This window comes from Hemiscyllium ocellatum, chromosome 9 (assembly GCF_020745735.1).
Source record: "Hemiscyllium ocellatum isolate sHemOce1 chromosome 9, sHemOce1.pat.X.cur, whole genome shotgun sequence".
Taxonomy (NCBI): Eukaryota; Metazoa; Chordata; class Chondrichthyes; order Orectolobiformes; family Hemiscylliidae; genus Hemiscyllium; species Hemiscyllium ocellatum.
This window is the reverse complement of record NC_083409.1, coordinates 36,444,241-36,458,911: the sequence shown is the minus strand read 5'-3', so window position 1 is coordinate 36,458,911 and position 14,671 is coordinate 36,444,241.

The window sequence follows — 14,671 nt, the reverse complement described above, 5'->3', positions numbered from 1 at the left end:
TACTAGCATGCCTATGACTGACATCAACCACCTACATGTTGTGACCTGGGAAACCAGTTTGTGTACTGATGACGCCTACTCTGTTCTCTCCCAAACTTTCACTTTCGTGCTTTAAGATACTCTGTAAAGCTTTAATAGAGCAAGCTTTTGGTCATCTTTCCCAATATCTCCTAGGTGGTAAGGAAAATAAAGAGCATGAAAGCATGGGGAGGGTTAAAGCATGAAGATCACTGGCAATCTGTGATCTGTGGAAGGCAAGATGGGATAACAATAGTGGAATGCTCTTAGGCCAATTAGCAGAGTAAGGTTAAGGCTGAAAGGTCACTATGGTGAGATGAGATAACAGTTAGTAGAGCTAATTTCCCTGTTAAGTGTCATTATGACAGGATTGGGACCATAGGTATTTGGGACATGACATTAAAATATCTAATTAATAGTTAGTAGAGTCAGCTTGAGACAGGAGACTATTGTAATCGATGGAATAGCTAAATATCTATCATGACAGGTTAGTCTGGAATGGAAGATCACTGCAGCAGAGGTGATAATAAATATCTAACCTTGACATTAGAATAACATTAAGTCGAATATAAGAGATAATGGAAATTAACATCACTGGTTTATTGTGTAGCTGGAGTGAGGTACTTCGATTAATATAGTTGGATATGCTGGTAAGCTAACAGAAACATGATAAAAAAATTATAAAAATCCATGGACTCATAGGTTCGGGGGAATTCAGGAATCTGCTTTCTCAGCGTCACGGTTTTTTGTTTGCAAATAAATGATCTACTTCTTGAAGAACTCTCTGCGTCTCCTGGCGATTCTCTACATTTTCCCCATGATAAATTTGGCACTGCGAGCAGGGTGGAAAAGAGACCCACCTGGACAGAGGGCGGCAGTAACAGGGTGCTTCTCGGTCCACCGGGAGCACTCCTGAGACTGACAGAATCAGGGTACCCAACAAAAAAAGGTTAGCATTTTTGCTGTGAATTCAGACTATATTCTGCAGGCTTGGAGTAGTCCTTGGGGACTTGGAGGTGTGGGAACCTGCCGGAGGGTGTCACTGATCCAATATCCAAAGGCGAGGGGTAAATTGCAGTTGAAGGAGACGTGGAGAATTGGTCAAGAAAACTATGCAGTGGGGTAAGGGGTGAGTAAGAATAGAATGTAGTAATTGTCTGAGTAAAATTACATGTGGTGAATATAAGACCTGATAGATAGAATAAATAAGGGGAAATTGTTTTACAGAAAGCGCTGATAGACCTGTTTGGAAAGCCGAGCTGAAAATGTGTTGCTGGAAAAGCGTAGCAGGTCAGGCAGCATCCAAGGAGAAGGAGAATCGACGTTTTGGGCATGAGCCCTTCTTCAGGAATGTTTAGAAAGCTGGCAGATTGGTAGTGGATGGTTAAACGTAAAGTAGCAGAGAATAGTCATAGTGTTAAAGTATTACTAGACTGTTGAATGTTTTAGACAAAGCCTGTAGGATAATTAGACTTTTGGAAATGAACAAAGGGTCTGTTTAAGTAAGGCTCTGGCTGTGAGTGAGTGAGAGAGAGAGAGATTTATAGCCGAGCTCCTGGCTGTTTGCAGCTAGGCTCTGAGTGTGTGTATGACTTTATAGTTTAACCATTGTGATCTGATTTGTGTGCATAATTGTTTGTTGGTGGTTAGATGTTTGTGTTTTGTTTCCCTGAAGCTTGAGAGCCTGGGGTATTTTGATTTTATTTTGTACTATAAGAATTTAAGACAGTTTTTTTTTGAGAGAGAAATTTTTCAAGAAACCTTAGTGAAGGTGCAGTGTTAGGTTGGTTTAGGCTGAATGAATGAGAATAGGTTGTTTGTATTAACTAGCTGCAATTGAGGACGTTTAGGAATTGGTAGATTGGTAAGGGGCAATTGCAAGTTATAAAGTTAGGGATTGCTTATACAGTTGACAAAGCCCTACCGGACTTGAATGGTATGAAGAAGTGATTTATGAGAGCAAAGATAATACATTAGCTGGACTGAAATATATGTTAGGATGGATAAAGGGACTGCACTTGGAGATACTGAGTAAGAAATTTCCAGTGGCAAGAAATGATATTGTAAAAATTTCTGACAAATGGGAAAAGTGAACTCTGGATTTATTGATTAAATGGTCAAAAGAAGGTACCTTTGATATATATATATATGTGCAATGAGATGGAATGATTATTAAGATCTATAGGCCGAAAGATAAATCTGAAAATAGAAACCAAAAGAGGGATCAGGAGTTGGAAACATTGAAACTTTTCAGGGAGGAGGGTGAGGAACTGAAGGTAGCTTGTCAGGCACCTGTGGTGACTAGGAAAGCTGCAAAGAACAAGCTGAGCAGTTAACGGGAAACAGAAAAGCAGGAATCAGCCTCCCTCTATACCCAGATGTGGAGGAGCTGAATAGACCTCCTCCCTACTTGAATGAAGAGGCATTGAGAAACAGTGTCCAGTAATAAAGGGAACAGTAGAAATAGAGGGACAGTTCGAATGGGATGGAAGTGCGGAAGACAAAAATTAACTGAGGGAAAGAAGAGAAAGAGAGAAAGGGGACAGGCAAGAGCAAATAGAAACTATTCAACAAGAGCAAGAAAAGCTGAAACATGGGATTAGTGTACTGTGTGGGCTAAGGGAATAAAAAGCAATTGAGGAATACTCATTGCAATACAAAAGAAGGGCTGAAGAGAAAAGCAGTGAAGGTGACACAGAGCAAGCAGAAAGGGATGATAAGATACCAGGAAAGAAAAAGGTCTTAATACCTAAAGAATGGGAGGAATTAGAAATAGCACCGAACTCAGAGCCTGAGGGGGAATTATTGAGGAGTGTCAGTAAAAGGAAAAAGGGCCAACAGGGAAGGATGCTATCGCTCCTTATAAAAGAGGGGAAAAACCCACAATACATTCCTTGGGAAACTCAGGATCTGGAAGAGCGGAAGAATGCACTGCCCAGTTTACGTGAGGGAGGGGAAAGTGGATCAAGGCTTTTGAAGATGAAACCACAGGGCGATTGCTGGCTATAGGAGACTTGAAGGCACTGCTGGTGAGGTTGGTAGGGCTCATGAGGTTAAAGGAAATAATGGTCCGAACCGGTTTGAAAAATGTGGCAGGCAATCCAATGATTGATGGGGTCGGGTTTGATCGAGTGAGACTGAATGTACGGCAGGCTTTAAGAGAACCAAAATGGACCCCCAGGTTCTGAGAGGGGATCCACTGGGCGAAAGTGAAAATCTGGCTGCCTACTTGGAGTTTAAAAAATGGAGGCTGGAAATAGAGCATGACATAGACACTAATCAGCTGCTGACCACAATATTCCGAAATTCCATTATTGAGGCAATACCCTCCCAAGTCAGGTCAAGACTGGAGGAAGTGGTGGGTCTGACATTATCAATGAGCTATTTAGAGAATTTCGAGATCATGCAGCTGTAAGGTTTCGAAAAGACAAAGAGAAACTGTCTGAACAGCAGGAGGAGGTGCAAAGGAAGCTGGTACAAATGCAGCTCGAAGAGCTTAAAAAGAAAGAAAAAGAGAAGGCTAAAAAGGTGTTGCAAGTAAGAACTGACACAGTAATCAACACTGGCGTGAACCAAGTGCCAGCGCAAGGTGGGTCCTATCAGGTAGCCAGACAGGGGCCAGAAAGTCCCATGCCAGCAATGGGGGTTTTTAGAGAAGCTTTCCCGCGGGTGATGTATCCAGGACAGAGCAGATTTAAACAACAGCCTAAACAGAACTGGGGTTCCCAAGGACAGGGACGTAGGAATGGGGGACTAAGGTACATATAAATAATCAGGTTCAAGGGGGATCAGAAATGATGTGCTGGGGATACCATCAATCAGGCCACTTTAGGAGGAATTGCCCTTATTGGACCAGGCCCCCTCTGTCCTACAGCGGGCCTAGACGGCACTTACAGGCCCAGCAGGACCTGTTAATCCATATGGGATGTGCTAGGAATTCCCTGAGAACCTGGGTGGGAAGGGGCACTACCCTGTAGTAGCATGGGAGGCTGATCAAAAAACAGTATTACAAGTTAATATACAAGGGCAACAGATAGCGGTGATGATAGATACTGAAGCTATATACACTTGTATACAGCGGCGGTATGCCTCTCACCTTCCCATGTCAAGCAAATTTGTTAAAACTGTAGGGTTCTCAGGGAAATCACAGTTAACTCAATTTACAGCTCCAGTAAGATCATCAATGGGTAGGGAGATAGTTTTAGATTAGATTAGATTTCTGTCAATATTAGTGTCTAAAGAGATGCCAATTAACTTATTAGGTAGGGATGCTTTACTACAGTTAGAGGTAAGATTGGAGTGTACACAGCAGGGCTTGGTCATAGAAAAGGCCAATACAAAATTGGTGATGCAAGAAGTTAAAGATGTTAATGTTTATTGGCTAGGGGATATAGCAAGTGATAATCAAGATATTTGGGAAATGTGGGAAGCAGAAGTGTTGACGATGTTGACTAAAGCAAGACCACCTAAGTCTGAGCGGCACTGTACAGTGATATTTGATGAGTCTCAGGATGAGGTATTTGAGAGGCAGTGGCAGCAGGAAGTCACTGCTCCACAACATTTGAGAAGTGAAGCAATAGTATTAGGGAAGCAGGGAGTGATCCTGCAAATAGAGAGAAATGTGTTCCTGGAAAAGTGGTATAGAGTACCAGGCACTGCACCACATGTAACCTTACTGGTAAATAAGGGATATCAATCTGAATACGTAGGACCTATGGCCATGCATGTAGAAACAGTTAGGGAATGACATATGCTCACGACAGGGGTTTGGGAATCCAGGGATAGCAGCTGTATTAAAATCCCAGCCTGCTGCAAATTGACAAGGAATCCAAAGGAAGTCAAGGTAACACCCCAGTGGAGCGTGCCACTGACAGTGGAGGAAGATGATCAATATAGTAATGAGCAATTGGATGCATTATCAGCCACTTTGTGGTCACAGCACGATACAGATGTGGGGAGAGTGAAATCAGCTAGCCCAGTGGAAATAAGGTTGAAACCAGGAGCTGGGACAGTCGTGACATTTCTGACAAATGAAGTTATCCCAGGGTTTGGTATATCGTCGGAAATTAGATCAAACAATGGGTCTGCCTTCATTCAGGAAGTAACTAAATTGGTGTTGCAGTGTTTGAGAATCAAGCAGAGGTTTGGGTGCATGTATCATTCCCAGTCACAGGGTATGGTGGAAAGAATTAATAGGATATTGAAAGTCAAATTAAACAAGATCTGCACAAGCACCAGCCTTAATTGGGTTGATGCGCTACTGCTGGCATTAATGAGTTATTGCATGCAGACTAATTGCATGACCAATCTTACACCGCATGAGATGCTCACAGGTAGACCTGTGCCAGTGGAGAGGCCCATACAAAGGCCCTAGCTTGGAGCGGTTAAGCTTAGAACTTAAACAATATATGCAGCAGCTATCTATGATACATGAGACTATCCACCTGCAGGAAACACAAAGGGAATCGACACCTGTCAACGTGGAAGGACCTATTAAGCTCGGGGATTGGGTGTACGTGTGGGTTTTTCAAAGACATCGGAATGAGCAGAGGAGAGAGGGACCTTTCGTAGTGACTAAGGCATTACCTATCGCCACCCAAGTGGAAGGGCGAAACTTATGGTACCACCTTAAACACTGTGCTAAAGCTCTCTCACCAGCACAAACTAACTCTAACACTGAGGTAACTGGAGCTGAGGCTGAGGAACCTGGACATGGGCAGGCCAAAAAAAGGTTGGTACCCCTCAGCAAGGTTCCGCACAAGGTAGATGTGAAGTTCTTGGGGATACTGATCATTCCAGAAATGATTGTGATGGAGCTGTGGAGCATAGTTCTCCTGGGAGTGGGGATGGGGAAGACATGGAGAATGCCCTGATACCCCCCCATCTAATGCCAGGCCTGCATACTCAGACTTGGAGAAAATTAACCTGGCAGACGGGACTGGTAATGCCAGGGTCACTCAGGCTGGGAGGCAAAGACATTTTAGGAGTGCAGACCTTGCTGCCCTAACATGGGTTTGCGCCTGTGACAATCACTGGGATCAATGGGCAAACTACACGGCTGTAATGATGGCTAGACAGGACTGTTTCTTGTGTACTAAGGCAACCCCCTCATACTCTGTTGTCCTTATGCCTTATAACTCGATCACGTGTACTCAATGGCGTTTGCAGCACTCTAGCTGACCTGTTAACGTGGATGATGCATCAACTTGCATGCAATCCCATTGCCCTTTTTAGTGCCTCCTACTTCAGGCCTTTATGTTCTATCAGCAGGATGATGTGGGCAGGCAGTAACTCCAATGGTGCTGTGGCTATAGTACCCCATGGTCCAGCTGTAAGACTTATTACACATTCCCCATGGCTGCTTTCAGGATACGGGAAGGGTTGAGTTTTGAATGCTTTAAGCGAAATGGCTCCACACCAGTCGGCTATTTTAAGGGTCTTTACAGGAATACGATTGAACTCAAGGTGGACACCACATCTGGGGCTGTTTTAAATTCTCAATGCGTCCCACTAGCAGATACCTGGTGGCTGTGTGGTAAGAAAAGAGTGGCAGCTGTGCCCGCGTAATGCTCCTACATGAGGTAGTTACAGCGGCACACGTGTAACTTGATGCTACGTCACAGTCAGCTTTGCACTGAACTAAGCAATGCTAAATCCCTGATCCAACAATTCAGATTGATAGCATAAGACAGCCAAGAGACTATTCCTAATGAGTTTAAGGCCCGCTATGAGATTGCCGCGGGCTGGGAGGCTCCATCCCAGTGATAGGGCTTAGTAAGAATGCTGAATGGATTATTTACATTTATTACAACCAGCAGAGATTTATCAATTATACTGATGATGCCCTCGTGGCCTTGGGAGAACAATTGGATGCTACTACCAAAATGACATGGCAAAACAGACAGGCTTTAGATTGGATACTGGCAGAAAAAGGCAGGGTTTGTGAGATGTTTGGGAGAGCATTGCTGTACCTTTATACCTAACAACACTAGCCCTGAGGAAACTTTTACTGAAGCAATGGAAAAACGAAAGAATCTAAGACAGGAGTTAAAAGACAGTGCGGGCTTGGTCATCAGGCTTTTGCTTGAATAATATTAGGGACTTGGGGAGCATGGTTTGTCAAGATTGGTCTTATTATAGGTGTGGTTTTACTTGTTGTCACCTTCGTCTTTTGTTGCGCTTTACCTTTTATTAAGTCCTTTTTAGTTTGCATCACTACACGGCAACTTGTGGCCATTTCAGCTACCCTAAGAAGTGCTTACTCCTCTGACGGAACCCCACCGCTTGCCAAGATGATCTGACAACCGCCACAGTGCAAGGAATATGTCCATGTGGGGACGTCAATGATACTTCTGAAGAATGCGTGGGTCCTAGATTGTGAATGATCTTGGGTCTTTTACCCTGTCCTGGTTATTGGAGAACAGGCTTTTGGCCCAAGGGACCCCAGGAATGGAGGAAGAAACCTTTAGGTCTAAGACTCTGAAAATTATTTAGTCAGTGTTGGGACCTACATTGTTTGTACTGGGCACGGAAGGGGCTGAGCTTATTGACTTCTTTCTCTAGGTGAGTCCGGTAGATCTTAAAAAGGGGGGAATATGGAAAATAAAGAGCATGAAAGCATGGGGAGGGTTAAAGCATGAAGATCACTGGCAATCTGTGATCTGTGGAAGGCAAGATGGGATAACAATAGTGGAATGCTCTTAGGCCAATTAGCAAAGTAAGGTTAAGGCTGAAAGATCACTATGGTGAGAGGAGATAACAGTTAATAGAGCTAATTTCCCTGTTAAGTGTCATTATGACAGGATTGGGACCATAAATATTTGGGACATGACATTAAAATATCTAATTAAAAGAAGAGTCAGCTTGAGACAGGAGACTATTGTAATCGATGGAATAGCTAAATATCTATCATGACAGGTTAGTCTGGAATGGAAGATCACTGTAGCAGAGGTGTTAATAAATATCTAACTGTAACATTAGTTATACATTCTACTTAATGTTATTCTAAAGAGATAATGGGAAATATCATAACTTGTTTATTGTGTAGCTAGAGTGAGGTACTTTGATTAATACAGTTGGACATGCTGATAAGCTAACAGAAATATGAAAAAAAAGATATAAAAATCCATGGACCCTGAGGTTTGGGGGCATTTGAAGATCTGCTTTCTCAGTGTCACGGTTTTTTGTTTGCAAAGACCTACTTCTTGAAGAACTCTCTGCGAATCTTGGTGATTCTCCATATTTTCTCCACGACAGTGGCTATCCCAAATTGCATTTCATTGATCTCCCGCAAGGTACCACGGGTTTCTTATGTGAAACATACCAAATGAATACAAGTTGCTTTAAAGCTAGCTTTTTTCTTCCGCTCAACCCAATATGGAATAATAACATTTGTCTGCATGCTTTTTTTCCATATGAACACAAGCCTTTTACCTACAAAATTTGTGAGGCATGAATGAGCATTCCTGATGAAAGGCTTATGCCCAGAATGCCGATTCTCCTGCACCTCGGATGCTGCCTGATCTGCAATGCTTTTCCAGCGCCACACTCTCGACTCTGACTCCCCAGCACCTGCAGTCCTCACTTTTCACCTGATTAATAAAACATAAGAACTAGGAGCAGGGGTATGTTGTCTGGCCCTTCGAGCCTGCTCTGCCATTCACTAAGATCATGGCTGATCTTTTCATGGCTTCAGATCCACCTACCTGCACTCTCACCAAAGCCTTTAATTCCTTTATTGTTCAAAAATATCTATCTTAGCTTTAAGAAAGTTTACTGAAATAACGTCAACTACTTCACTGAGCAAGGAATTCCATAGATTTACAACCCTCTGGGTGAAAATGTTCCTTCTCAATTCAGTCCAAAATCTGTTTCCCCTAATTTTGAAGCTATGCCCTGTTGTCCTAGTTTCACCCGCCAGTGGAAACATCCTCTACTTCAATCTTATCTATTCCCTTCATAATTTTACATGTTTCTGTAAGATCCCTCCTCATTCTTCTGAATCCTAATGAACATAATCCCAGTCTACTCGGTATGTCCTCATAAACCAACCCCTCATCTCTGGAATCAACCCAGTGAACCTCCTCTACACCCTCTCCAGTGCCAGTACATCCTTTCTCAAATAAGGGACACCAAAACTGCACACAGTGCTCCAGGTGTGGCCTCACCAGCACACTGTAAAGCTGCAACATAACCTTCCTGTTTTTAAACTCAATCCCTTTAGCAATGATGGTCAAAATTCCATTTGCCTTCCAAATTACTTGTATCTGCAGACCAAACTTCTGCAATTCACACACAAGGACACCCAGGTCCCTCTACATAGCAGTATGCTGCAACTTTTTACCATTTAAGTAATAATCCCTTTTACTGTTACTTCTACCAAAATGGATTACTTCACATTTATTAACATTGTATTCCATCTGCCAGACCTTTGCCTACTCACTTAAAAGTATCTATGTTCCTCTGCCAAGTTTCAGTCTTTTGCTCTGCCACTCGTCTTAGTGTCATCTGCAAACTTTGACACACTACACATAGCCAACTCCACATCATCGATATAAATTGTGAATAATTGCAATCCCAACACTGATCCCTGAAGCACACCACTAGTTTCTGATTGCCAACCAGAATAGCAGCCATTTATCCTCACTCTGGGCAGCACGGTGTCTCAGTGTTAGCACAGCTGCCTCACAGCGTCAGGGACCTGGGTTCAATTCCTGCCCCGGGCAACTGTCTATGTGGAGTTGCACGTTCTCCCATGTCTGTGTGGGTTTCCTCTCACTATCCAAAGATGTGCAGCTTAGGTGAATTGGCTGTGCTAAATTGACCACAGTGTTCAGGGATGTGTAGGTTACGTGCATTTGTTAGGAGTAAATGTATGGTAGGGGAATGGGTCTGGATGGGTTACTCTTCGAAGGGTCAGTGTGGACTTGTTGAGTCAAAGAGCCTGTTTCCACACTGTAGGGATTCTATGATACTTCTTGCTTCCTGTTAGTCAACCAGTCCTCTCACCTTTCTAATATTTTACCCATAATGCCGTGCATCTTTATCTTCTTGTGCAGCAACTTGAAGGCCTTTTGGAAATCTAGGTTCACTACATTTACTGGGTCTCCGTTGTCCACCTTGTTTGCAATATCCTCATAAAATGCCAAAAGATTTGTGACGCATGAACCTTTGCTGTGTCTGCCCAACGAGACTATTTATACTTAGATGCCTTACTATTTCTTCTTTGATAAAAGACTCCAGCATCTTCCCCATTACAGAGGTTAAGCAAACTGGTCTACAATTCCACATCTTTTGTCTAACTCCCGTTTTAAACAATGACATCACATTTCTGTTTTCTAATCTGCTGGAACTGCCCCAGAGTCCAGCAAATCTTGGAAAATTACCACAAGTGCACTTGCTTTTTCTCCTGCCATTGCTTTTAGTACCCTGGAATACATTCCATCAGGGCAAGGAGACTTGCCTATCCTTTGCTCACCCAACACTACCTCTTCTGTGATAATGATTGTTTCCAGATCCTCACCTACCTTCGTCTCTTTGTCAATAACAGGCATTTTATTAGTATCCTCCACTGTGAAGACCGATACAAAACACCTATTCAATGCCTCAGCCATTTCATCATATCCCATAACTAAATGCCCCATCTCACTCTCTAAAGGACCAAGGTTTACTATAGCCATTCTTTTTAATTTTATATATAAATAGAGACTGTTGCTATCTGTCTTTATATTCTGTGCTAGCTTTTTCTCATGTTCTAACTTACTTTTCTTTATAGCTCTTTTTATGGCTTTCTGTTGACGTTTAAAGTTTTTCTAATCTTCTGATTTCCTGCTGTTCTTGACCATTTTGCATGCCTTCTCTTTCAATTGCAATAGCCTCCCTTATTTCCTTGGACACCCACGGCAGATTACCCCTTTTCTTACAGTCCTTGCTCTTCAGTGGAATATACTTTTAGTTGAGCACTTTGAAAAATTGCTTTGAAAGCCCTCCGCTGTTCATCAACCGTCCCACCATAAAATCTTTGTTTCCAGCCTACTTTAGCCAAGTCCTCCTTCATTCTACTCTAGTCTCCCTTATTTAAGCACAGGACCCTGGTATTGGATTTTATCTTCTCACTTTCCATTTGTATTCTAAATTCAACCATACTGTGATCACTCCTTCCCAGAGGATCCCTAACTATGGGGTCATTAATTATTCCTGTCTCATTACACAGGACCAGATCTAGGATAGTTTGCTCCTTCATTGATTCCATTACACACTGTTCAAAAAACCTTCATGAATACACTCAAAACTCCTCCACAAGGCTACCCTGACTGAGCTGGTTCGACCAATCGACGTGTAGATTAAAATCCCCCATCCCATGTGATGTTATTTGGTGGCCTATAGACTACACCCATCAGCGACATTTTCTTCTTAGAATTTCTTAATTTCTACCCAAATGAATTCAACCTTATTCTCCACAGAACCTATAACACCTTTCAGCACCATCCTGATGACATCCTTGAATATCAGAGCTACACCACCTCCCTTACCTTCCTGTCTGTCCTTCCAAATAGTCTGATACCTCTGGGTATTTAACTCCCAGTCATGGCCATCCTGTAATGTCTACTAAATCATATTCATTCATGATGATTTAGGCCGTTAATTCATTGACCTTGTTGTGGTTCTGTTCGCCGAGCTGGGAATTTGTGTTGCAGACGCTTCATCTCCTGTCTAGGTGACATCCTCAGTGCTTGGGAGCCTTCTGTGAAGTGCTTCTGTGATATTTCCTTTGGCACTTAATGATTTGTACCTGCCACTTCCAGTTGTCAGTTCCAGCTGTTCTCGGTTTGGCTTGTCCTTGAAAAACAAAGTTGCATCAAGACACTGTTCAAAAGGACCACAGCACACCCGAACTGCAAAAAGAGGAAGAAGAACACTTATACAATGTATACGCCAAAAACATTGTACAGTTTCAAGTTTAATATAGCATCCGGACCTAAAGGAATCAAAGGATATGGGGCATAAAACAGAAGCAGGTTATTGAGTTGGATGATTAGTGATGATCATAATGAATGGTGGAACAGGTTTGAAAGGCTTATTGGTCCACTCATCTCCCTTTTAAGGCCCCACCCCATGCAAAACACAGCTCTCCCTCTCGCCAGACAGACAATTTTCCTTTTAATTTGCTCATGGAATGAGAGTTTTGCTGGCAAGTCCAATCTTGAATTGCTCAGACAACAGCCAATAGTCAAACTCATGTCTGAAGGGTTTCTGAGTCACACGCAGGCCAGTCCAGGTATGGATGGCAAATTTCTCTCAAAGGGCATTAACAAAGCAGATTTTTGTTTAGTGATAACCCAACAGTGGTTACATCACCGCTGAGAGTCTAACTTTTAACTCTGAAGACAGATTACACACACACATGTGATGTGATCCAAACAGCTGAGACAAGTTAAAGAGAAATTAATTACAGCTATGTAGTAACTCTGAACTCTTTCCCTATTCAGCCTTAAGCAAGTTGCAGTTCAGATGCCTTTCATTTCAATCAAATAACAAACCTCTCAATCTAAAGAAGGTACTCAACGCGATTTGAACATTTATAAAAGGGTATTTAGAGAATCGTTTGCTGTAACAACCTTATTTTCATTCGATGATTCTGACAATGTTTTGTTTGATAATTTAGACTCGATGGCAAAAAGATTTTCTCAAGTTGTATAATATCCAAAAGAATAATATGCAATTCCAAAAAGATTAATCTGTTGCTAATGTCATCCAAAAGTTGTGGTCAAATTAGTTATGCTTGGTTACAGGGTGCAATACACTCTCAAGAGTACAGTACTAGAGATAGCGAGAACACAACATGCAGTGTCAAAGGAAAGTGACAGAAAATATAACAGGTGGTCACTGAGCACAAAGAATGCTGCAAGAAAGCTACTCCCCCACTCCTGGGCCAAAGCATTGTAAACGTTTCAATTGATCATCTTCCTTTTGAAAGTTATTTGTGAATTTACTGCCACTGCCTTTTCAGACGGTACTGCTGAGAGATGTAGAATGCAAGAATCATCTTCTCTTGAACTTCTTCCACATGGTCCCACACGGAGAAAATTTGCATCTGAGTTGACCTCTCACGAGGCATTTTGTTATACTTGGCATGAATTCAAAGGACGTAAAAAAGTTTACTGAAAGGGACACACCAAACATTTTGTGCACAAACTGTGAATCATCATTCCAAGTTCAGAAAAGTAATTTGACATTCTCAATTTTTTATATAGTTTGGAGGATGGGTTGGTCATAAAATATCCTTCTAACATAATTTAGAAAATGTAACTGCAGGTGATTGGTGGAAAGAATTTTTCTCATAAGAAATAGGAGCTGGAGTAGACCATTTGGCCTTTTAAGACTGCTTCACAGCAACACATTGATTTCTCATTTTCCACCTCAATTCCACCTTTCTGCATATGCCTGTCTCCCTCAATATTCTCATACCTAAAAATCTAACAACCTCTAATTTGAAGATACTCACCAACTAAGGATTCAAAGCTTTCTCAGATGGAGAATTCCAGATTCTGAAATTATCGCACAATACCAAATAGCCTGTCTCCTTGTTTAGAGACATTCCCAGCTTAAAGACAAGTGAGAATACCCATGAGGTAAAATAAGCTATTAAAAGCAGCATCTACGGATTAAATTATGGCCTACAGTAATGTCACTGGAATAGTGTTCAGAGGCTCAAACTAATGCTTATCCTGGCAGTTGATAAAACTTAATTAATTAATAAATCTTGAATATAAAACTAGTTGCACTAATGATGACCGTGACAATTGTCATCAATTGCCTTAAAAACCCATAATGCTCACGATTGTCCCTAGATGGTCTGGCCTACACATGAAACCAGACACTCAGCAATGTGGTTGTCACTAAAATTGCCTAATAGTTGAAGGAAATGAGAGATGGGCAATAAATGCCCAAAGTCTATGCAAGTATTTTTTTTTTAAAATTCCCTTCTCTGCACCAAATTGCCAAATGCAGCAGATGCCCAATTTTACCTTCTTGTTAAGGAAGCACCTTTTCATGGTCACTCGATGCTCCACATTTTTCAGAATTAACAAAGAAGCAAGTGGGGTTGGAAAATAGTAGAGAACATGAAGTCAAAGTCGGAATATAAAATGCAAGCATCCAAAGTGGGTTCATGGATAGCAAATGCCTTGCTTGTGGCTGAAAAGCTTTCCAGGAGGAGATACGGAGAGACTGGTGCTTTGATGGGCCCTTTGGAGAAGACAAAAGTGGTAACTATGGACTCACCTAGGGAGGTTTTAAGGTAAGAATAATTCATGAGATGAGGAAAGCTGAAGCGTACTCTCACATTAGGTTTGAGATCAGGAGTGTCCAAGTACCCAACAGAAGGGGAAAAGAGTCCAACAAGTTTGTCAAGATTGAAGATCCAAGAATGGCATAATCAAAAGAAAAGAATGGTCTCAATGAACTTGGCAAAAATCAAAATGTTCTTCTCAGTGCTATAACCTGACAAGTTGTATTAGAATAACTAATAAATGTCAGTCCAAAGGTTAATACCAAATATTAAAGCATTTGCTAAATAATAGACAACCATTCCAACATTTGTGAATCAATAAAATGTGCAGTATATAAGAGGATGTTTAAGAAAGAGCAAAAT